Source organism: Podarcis gaigeae (assembly GCF_964106915.1).
Source record: "Podarcis gaigeae genome assembly, chromosome: 11".
Classification (NCBI taxonomy): Eukaryota; Metazoa; Chordata; class Lepidosauria; order Squamata; family Lacertidae; genus Podarcis; species Podarcis gaigeae.
In genome coordinates this window covers 8599304-8608299 of record NC_139687.1, presented here as the reverse complement: position 1 = coordinate 8608299, position 8996 = coordinate 8599304, and positions in this window count along the sequence as shown.

The following is an 8996-nucleotide window of genomic DNA, read 5'->3' as shown; positions in this document are numbered from 1 at the left end:
ATTTTTGCCTGTAAAAAAATGGTTTTACGTTATTTCATATTTTCTTACAAAGGAATGTGGATTCTGAGCCTCTGATAACAAGTAGGCAACTATGGACAGATACTTAAATCTACAGGATGGATTGTGTTTTGGCTTGTGTTATTTTATTTATATTTATTGTTTATTTATTTAATAAAATTTATTTTTTTAAAAACCTGTAAAGTGGTTTACCAAAACAAAACAAAAAACACAAAAAAACACCACAGCAGTAAAATCAAGAAAAATTAACAACCCTACTTTAAAACATACAAAAGCTAAAATATTAAGATTAAAATTACTTCAGCTTCCTAAGCATCTAGGTATGTTTGCCTAAAGAAGAATGCTTTTAGCAGGTGTCTGAAAAGAGTCTAGGAAAGGCACATGCTTTGTTGAAATTTCAGCCTTCACGACATAGGAAAATGGTCAAGTAAACAGCTATTTTCGTGGAGGAGGGTCAAGAAATTAACTGATACGCATGAAATTTCATATGTAGCTATATAATCCCTAGTGTGGTAAGATAAGACCTTTGGAGCAGGCATTTTCAAAAAGGCAGTAGGGCAGTAATTGTTCCTTGATAATTTGTCACCCCCCTCCATGATGGCACCTGGGGCAAATTACCCCTCCCCTTTCTTACGCCCCTGTGTCTGCCTACTTAGTTACTTCCAGTTCAGGAGGTGGCACTGGTTACCAGTTTAGCATGGCCTTCATCCTTTGTGTTGCCCTTGTAGAACTCTGCAGGGAGGAGGATGGAGACAAAACTAGACTTAGCTGGATCTGTCCATCATTGGCTGTCTGCACTTGTCATTGGCTTTGGCTCGTCGTGCTGCTGGTCTCCTGGTCCTCTGCCCTACCAGTTCCAATGGGCACCAGCCACCACTGAGGCTTGAGACTCTGAATGCCACCACAAGCCTGTATATAAACATCCAGGGGCAACAGGAAGAATGGGATCTCCATTTCCCTTACTTGCCAAGGAATGGGGGTTCTTTAGTGTCTATAATCACCATTTTAATTAATCATGTTGCAAACATCAAGCCTTCCCCTGTTTTAGTCCCGTCCTCATACCACTTTTTAGTCTTCCATGAAACTTGAGCACTAAAAATGGCAGCTTTAACATTCAAACTGGGACGCGGGTGGTGCTGTTGTCTAAACCACTGAGCCTCTTGGGCTTGCCAATCAGGAGGTCAGCAGTTCAAATCCCCGCAATGGGGTGATCTCCCATTACTCGGTCCCAGCTCCTGCCAACCTAGCACCCCAAAAAGTGCAAGTAGATAAATAGGTACTGCTCTGGTGGGAAGGTAAACGGTGTTTCCGTGTGCTGCTCTGGTTCGCCAGAAGCGGCTTAGTCATGCTGGCCACATGACCTAGGAAAACTGTCTGCGGACAAACGCCGGCTCCCTTGGCCTGTAAAACGAGACGAGTACCGCAACTCCAGAGTTGTTTGCATCTGGACTTAACTGTCAGGGGTCCCTTTACCTTTACAACCTTCAAATTGAGCTGCAATTCCTTACCATACTCCATCATCTCCAACAATCAGTGCCTGTGAGTGGATGGGACCATGTTATGCTGCCTTTAAAGATGAAAGTGGTTCAAGGAAGTCCAGAAAAGAAAAGTATTGGGTGACGTCCAACAAAGTCATACTCAAAGAGTGGAGCCCATTGATTGCAATGAGTCTGATTTAGTATGACTAAGGGTGCATTCAGACGTGGGGATTATTGCATTAGCTTTCCTGGTTATAATGCTATTGCTTCTGTTCTGCTAACATTCATTTTACACTGTGTTATTTATTGCCTTATGGAAATGAGGCTTGTATAATCAATATACCACCATGTCATGCTAAAATTTATTCACATCAACGGGTGGTGTGTTACACAACAGCGGACATCATCACCACCACTCTTATGTATTTCTGTTGCCTCATGATTCACCCATGGAAACGACAGAAGAACTGTATGAAAACTACGTCCTGTGATTTTCTGAGTTTAAAAGGGTTGCAAAAATTTTGAGGGGGAAGCAGTTAGCATGGAAATGAGCCCAAGACTTTTAGTAGATTCCATTAGGAGTGGCTTTTACATCATTTGAAAGCTCACCTAAGATGCAACAATTATCAGGTAAGGAAAGAATGGAAAAACAGAATAAAGTGTTGTCTGAATGTAACCCAACATTTCATATCACCCATTAAGGCTGCAGACCGAACCCCACTTACCTGGGAGTAAGCCCCATTGAATACAGTAGGATTTAAACAACTCCAAACCTCAGTTTGGGTTTACAACAGAATTGCAATTACCGGTAAAGATGACAATGGAGTGTGACACCCCCCACATCCAAAACTATAACCATCCCTACAATTCTTAATTAACATTACACTAGTTACAGATGCAAACAGATTCCCAAGCATGCTGTTTGGCTTCCCTCCACTCTGAGGATTCAAGTTTGACTCCTTGCTTTGTTCTAAGGGAACAAAGGAAAATGAGAACAATATGACCCTGACCCCTCCGTTACCCCCTTGCGCACAAATAGGCCCTTTTAATATTCAGACGAGCTGGGACATGAAGAGGGTCATGAGAAGAAGCACCTGCCGTTTCTTTGGGCGGTAGCTTGAGCAGACAGTGCCTACATTGGTTTTGTGAAGAAAAAAGAAATTTTAAAAAAATTGAAAAATGCTAGAACATGGGTAGGCAAAATAAGGCCCCAGGACCGGATCCGGCCCAATCGCCTTCTAAATCCGGCCAGCGGATGGTCCAGGAACCAGTGTGTTTTTACATGAGTAGAATGTGCTCTTTTATTTAAAATGCATCTTTGGGTTATTTGTGGGGCATAGTTCCTTATTTTTTTCAAAATATAGTCCGGCCCCCCACAAGGTTTGAGGGACAGTGGACCGGCCCCCTGCTGAAAAAGTTTGCTGACTCCTGTGCTAGAAGTTTACGTCTTGAGCCGGACACTCTGTGATAGATAGCCATGCAAAAGTCCACATCCCTTAAAAGGTAAAGGTACCCCTGCCCGTACGGGCCAGTCGTGTCCGACTCTAGGGTTCTGCGCCCATCTCACTTAAGAGGCCGGGAGCCAGCGCTGTCCGAAGACACTTCCGGGTCACGTGGCCAGCGTGACGAAGCTGCTCTGGTGAGCCAGCACCAGCGCAGCACATGGAAACGCCGTTTACCTTCCCACTATAAAGCGGTACCTATTTATCTACTTGCACTTAAGGGTACTTTTGAATTGCTGGTGGGCAGGAGCTGGGACCGAACGACAGGAGCTCACCCCGCCGTGGGGATTCGAACCGCCAACCTTACGATCAGCAAGTCCTAGTCACTGAGGTTTTACCCACAGCGCCACCCGCGTCCCATCCCTTATTTCCTACGTAAAACACGCATACGTTGGCACCCAGGCATGCGCCTGCACACACACACATGCTGAAGCCACAAGTTCATTTTTGTGGATGCGTGTTGTGAGCAACTGGTATACCGTCAGGTCTGAAAGGGCAATTTGTAACTGGCTACAAGTGAACAAGAATGCCGGATCAGGATATCTTTTGTTGTTTTTTATTATTAAAGATTTTCTTGATTTACAAAAGTGTGTGCAATGTCTCCCTCTCATATTTTTCTGCATGTAACATTTTTACAAATCAGTTTCATTTGTTCAGACATTAGGAAGAAAAGGGGGAAATTGTGACACTTCAACCAGATTATGCGCTGTAAATGGACCAGACATTTAAAGTGCACGACTTCCCCCAAAGACTCCTGGGGGAACAACTCCATAGTTGTTCGTGACTGGACTTAACAGTCAGGGGTCCCTTTACCTTTACATACAACAATAAGTGTTTTGTGTTGTGTAGGCTCCTATGATGTAAGTAATGGGCCCCGCCTGCTAGCCTGCTCATTTCTATATATAGGGTGCCTACATTCAGCATGGACTGGTTTCATGGCAACATGTGCAAATGGCTTTAGATACCTATTAGGTCCATAAATTACCATCTAGTATATATTCAACACAAAAAACAGCAACAATTTACTACCCAGGTAGTAAACTAAACAGGCACACAACTTACCTGGCCAGTCTTCTACAGATTATATTATTTATACAGTAGTACATCAGGTTACAGACCCTTCAGGTTAAAGACGCTTCAGGTTACAGACTCCGCTAACCCAGAAATAGTACCTTGGGTTAAGAACTTTGCTTCAGGATGAGAACAGAAATCATGCTCCGGCGGCGCGGTAGCAGTGGGAGGCCCCATTAGCTAAAGTGGTACCTCAGGTTAAGAACAGTTTCAGGTTAAGAACGGACCTCCAGAACGAATTAAATTCTTAACCCGAGGTACCACTGTATTTGAATAACAGTAATTCTTTCTTATGGGACGCAGGTGGCGCTGTGGGTTAAAGCCTCAGTGCCTAGGACTTGCCGATCGAAAGGTCGGCGGTTCGAATCCCTGTGGCGGGGTGCGCTCCCGCTGCTCGGTCCCAGCGCCTGCCAACCTAGCAGTTCGAAAGCACCTCCGGGTGCAAGTAGATAAATAGGGACCGCTTACCAGCGGGAAGGTAAACGGCGTTTCCGTGTGCGGCTCTGGCTTGCCAGAGCAGCGATGTCACGCTGGCCACGTGACCCGGAAGTGTCTCCGGACAGCGCTGGCCCCTGGCCTCTTAAGTGAGATGGGCGCACAACCTCAGAGTCTGTCAAGACTGGCCCGTACGGGCAGGGGTACCTTTACCTTTACCTTTAATTCTTTCTTAATCTGCATCTACACCTATAAATTAGCATTGTGCAATTTATTTATTTTTGCAAATTTCTGCCCTCATTTTTGGTCATGCGTTTCCTCCTTTTAGTGATGCTTCCCTAAGTTACAGCCATTTTAATTCCATATTTGATTCTGTATCTGTGCCTCCTGATAGCACATACAATGCCAAACATCTGCTGCGAGGGTCTTAAGTTACTGTGCAAATTTATCTACCACACAAGCCCTCCATCTAGCTGTGGGATTTAGCAAACTTGGCCCTTGAATTGGTGCTTATTGTAGTACACACAGCTCAAACATAGTACAGATGTTTGCAGTGGTTATTACATTTCTCTGTTCTGTTCTTCTGGCCAGGAAACATATAACATAGCTGTTTTATTGGACTAAAATCTTGAGGTGAAACAAATGTAGGTCAAACTGCAGAGCCTCGGTGAAATTTTCTTAAAGTTCTTGCTGGGGCAAAAACATCCGTCCCACAAAAAAAGCAGAAAACCAGAACTGGGACTTGAATAGCTTCTGGTATATTGTTTCGTCTTTGCAATCTATGGGAAGAAATAATTAACAAATGAATCATTCCATAACTGATTTTAGTTTCAGGGTCCACAGGGACTTGAATGTAATGTTCATTTTCCAAGGCAGGAGCAAGATTTTTTCAGACAATTGAAAGCAGTTTGAAATCATGAACACAGTATTTGATGCGTGTTGTTGTTTAGTCGTTTAGTCGTGTCTGACTCTTCGTGACCCCATGGACCAGAGCACGCCAGGCACTCCTGTCTTCCACTGCCTCCCGCAGTTTGGTCAATTTGACACGTGTACCTATCTATAATAGTCACTGATCAGCAGGCTTGGTCTGCTACCCTGTTACAAAAATGTGTCAACCCTGTTTGAAGAGAAGAGTCAATGAGACAAAATATGTGAGTTCACAACTGGAATGAGTTCACAACGCCTTTCAAATTGTGTTCCGCTCTCTTAAAAGCTGCTGTTTGCCTACACCAGCCTTCCTAACTTTGTGTGGGCCAGATGTTTTGGACTACAACTACCATAATCCTTGACCCATGTAGTTCTCCTCACAACTCTTTTGTTATGTACTGAGTTGAATAGGATCCAAAATGCAGCAGTCTGATTGGTCCTAGAACAATAGGATTCAGAATGCAGCAGTCTGATTGGCCCTAGAATAATAGGATTCAGAATGCTGCAGTCTGATTGGTCCGCAGGAGCCACCCATTCCAACTCCAGGTGGAAGTGAATCCGCAACCTGATTGGCCTACAGGAGAATCCCGGAATTAGCCAATCATGTGGGGCCCATTGTGTAAATAATGTATATAAAGCAGACATTCTGGCAGAACTTCCATTCCTCCTCACCACTATGAGCTGAATAAAGAGCACTTGACTCCGAGTATATTTCATCTTTTCTCCTCTCTTGGAACATGGAAGCAAGGCAAGAGTGAGCCATTCCTTGAAGCTTTATGCCCTGGGCTGAAGCCACATTGTACTTTTAAAGCACTCCCCCCAAAGTATCCTGGAAACTGTAGTTTACCCCCACACAGCTGCATTTCCCAGCATCATTAACATAATACAGTTCACAGGATTCTTGGGGGGCGGAGGCGGCTGCTTTAAATGTATGGCGTGTCTACAGACTGTTCTGCATATCACCGGAAGGCTAAAATTCTTCTCTGAACTGCTTAGAGGAAGTATGTGACACAGAATGCACCAAACAGAAAAAACAAAGGGAAGGCACACATTGGAAACACATTGGTCAAAAAATTCAAATGCAAATTTCAGGGTTTGTTTGTCTGGCAGATGGCTTTGGCAGTACTCAACCTGCTCTATTTTTGCTCGGTATTTGGGTGTGCCTCATTCTGAATGACAATGAATGATACTTTAACAGTCCCAAAAGGCATTATTATATTGTTGCACGGCACCCCAATCTCCTAGCGGTGCGAGATTCCAGGGTTCTCCTTCAGAATGAGGTACAGCCAGTGCTGGATTTATGTATAGGCTAAACAAGCTATAGCTTAGGGCCCCACTCTCTTGGGGAGCCCCCAAAATGTAAAGGGAGAAAAAAACTGGATGTACATTTCCAAAATATAAGATAAAAAAGAAATAAAATAAAACCTACATACAGCAACAGTGTTTTGTGTTGCGTAGGCTCCTATGACGTAAGTAATGGGCCCCGCCTGCTAGCCTGCTCCCTAAAATATCACTGGTTTGCTCATTTCTATATATAGGGTGCCTACATTCTGCATGTGCAAATGGCTTTAGATACCTCTTAGGTCCATAAATTACCATATGGCATATATTCAACACAAAAAAAGTGACAATTTGTTGTTGACAAAGGACAGCTGGACATATAAAGGGCCCCATTATCTTCAGTAGCTTAGGGCCCCATCAAACCTAAATCTAGCCCTGTGTACAGCAGAGACTGTGGTGTCTTTATGATATATGGTTTATTTATATATACAGCCTGAGCCTATGATGGAGGGATTCACAGCATTAACACCCCAAGGAGGCCTTGCTTCTCCCATAGTTGCAACCTTGGATTCAAGCAGAAATCAAAATCTCTCTGTCTCTCCTCGTTCCCATCTTGCTGCATTCCTTCTTTCTCATATCACTTCACTCTCTACTCTCAACTCTGCCTTTGTGCTTCTAACAACCCATGAGTTGAGGGAGGGGGCTTCACCCATTTTCCATCTTGCACCAAGCCCCTTCCTTTGTTCCCATTAGTGGCCTATTACCTCAACAGGAATCTAGCCTGGTTATTCCAAGAATTAGAGGCCCAGGCATTCATTCTAACCCCATCCCCACCCTCAAAATTCATAACAATATATTCAAATGTTGTTTTTAATCATTTAAGTTGGCATATTCACTGTTGCGATGAGATTTATAGGCCATACCATACTTCATTCTCAGGAATATTAACAGTCCCCTAGTCCAGGCATGTCCAAAGTCTGTTCCGGGGGTCTGTGGCAGTTTATTCCCTCAACAACTTCAATCCTAAAAAAAGGTCAACAACTCACGGCCCTTCACTTCAAATCTGGCCCTCTTTGAAAAATGGGACTGCCTTAGTCCCATTCGTGAGTCATCTTTGCAACAGCTTGATGAGGTAGATGAGTAACTTTGCTAATTTCATAAGCAAGGAATTAAGGCCTGAAGGCAGAGATCAGACGTGTGGATAACTACACACATTTTATCAGAAATCATGCAGATCTTAACATGCATTGGCCCTCTCCCCATCTCCATGGAAAACGGGAATTAGAGCAGGGCTTCCTTTGAGCTAAGGTGGTTGTGGATTTCGCACGCATTATTCCATTAGGCCTTCCTTTTTTGGTGCACAGCCAGTTTGACACTAACATCTGAACTGGAAACATGGGAGGGAAGGGAGAAAAGGAAGAAGGAGGGTACTCTGCAAAGATGATCTGTATGAGTCACACACAGGAGGCCACCCAGTAACTTTGTTTCTCTGTTAGGATTTGATCCAAAGCCATCCCAACACTTTCCATTGAACCAGACTGACCCATATGCAGGCCAGACAAGGAACACATTTAACTAAAAAAGGAAAAAAAAGGAGGAATTTGCTTTAAGATTCAAAATGTATGAATGTGAGGCTCCTTTCAGCAACTTGTCTCTCGGCTGAGGTTTGTGTTGCAAGTTCTACAGAGATTAATTTGCCTTTCCCCCTTCCTTGCCTTGAATATTTACTTATTTAAAAAGGTAAAGGGACCCCTGATCATTAGGTCCAGTCGTGACCGACTCTGGGGTTGTGACGCTCATCTCGCTTTACTGGCCGAGGGAGCCGGCGTACAGCTTCCAGGTCATGTGGCCAGCATGACTAAGCCGCTTCTGGTGAACCAGAGCAGCGCACGGAAACGCCGTTTACCTTCTCGACGGAGCGGTACCTATTTATCTACTTGCGCTTTGACGTGCTTTCAAACTGCTAGGTTGGCAGGAGCTGGGACCGAGCAATGGGAGCTCATCCCGTCGCGGGGATTCGAACTTCTGACCTTCTGATCGGCAAGTCCTAAGCGCCACCTGTGTCCCAGCGCCACCCACGTCCTGTTTACTTATTTACTTGCTTGCAGATAACTCCTCTCTTTATCGCAAACCATAAAAGGCTTCCATACAGCGGTGAATAATTAAAACCGACCTTTTAGAACGATGAGCATCACATTAAATAATAAAACAACAGAACATTCGCGTTGTGGCAGATTATTATAATCATTTGAAAACCCTACACTAGTAAGATCAAAAAGCACAT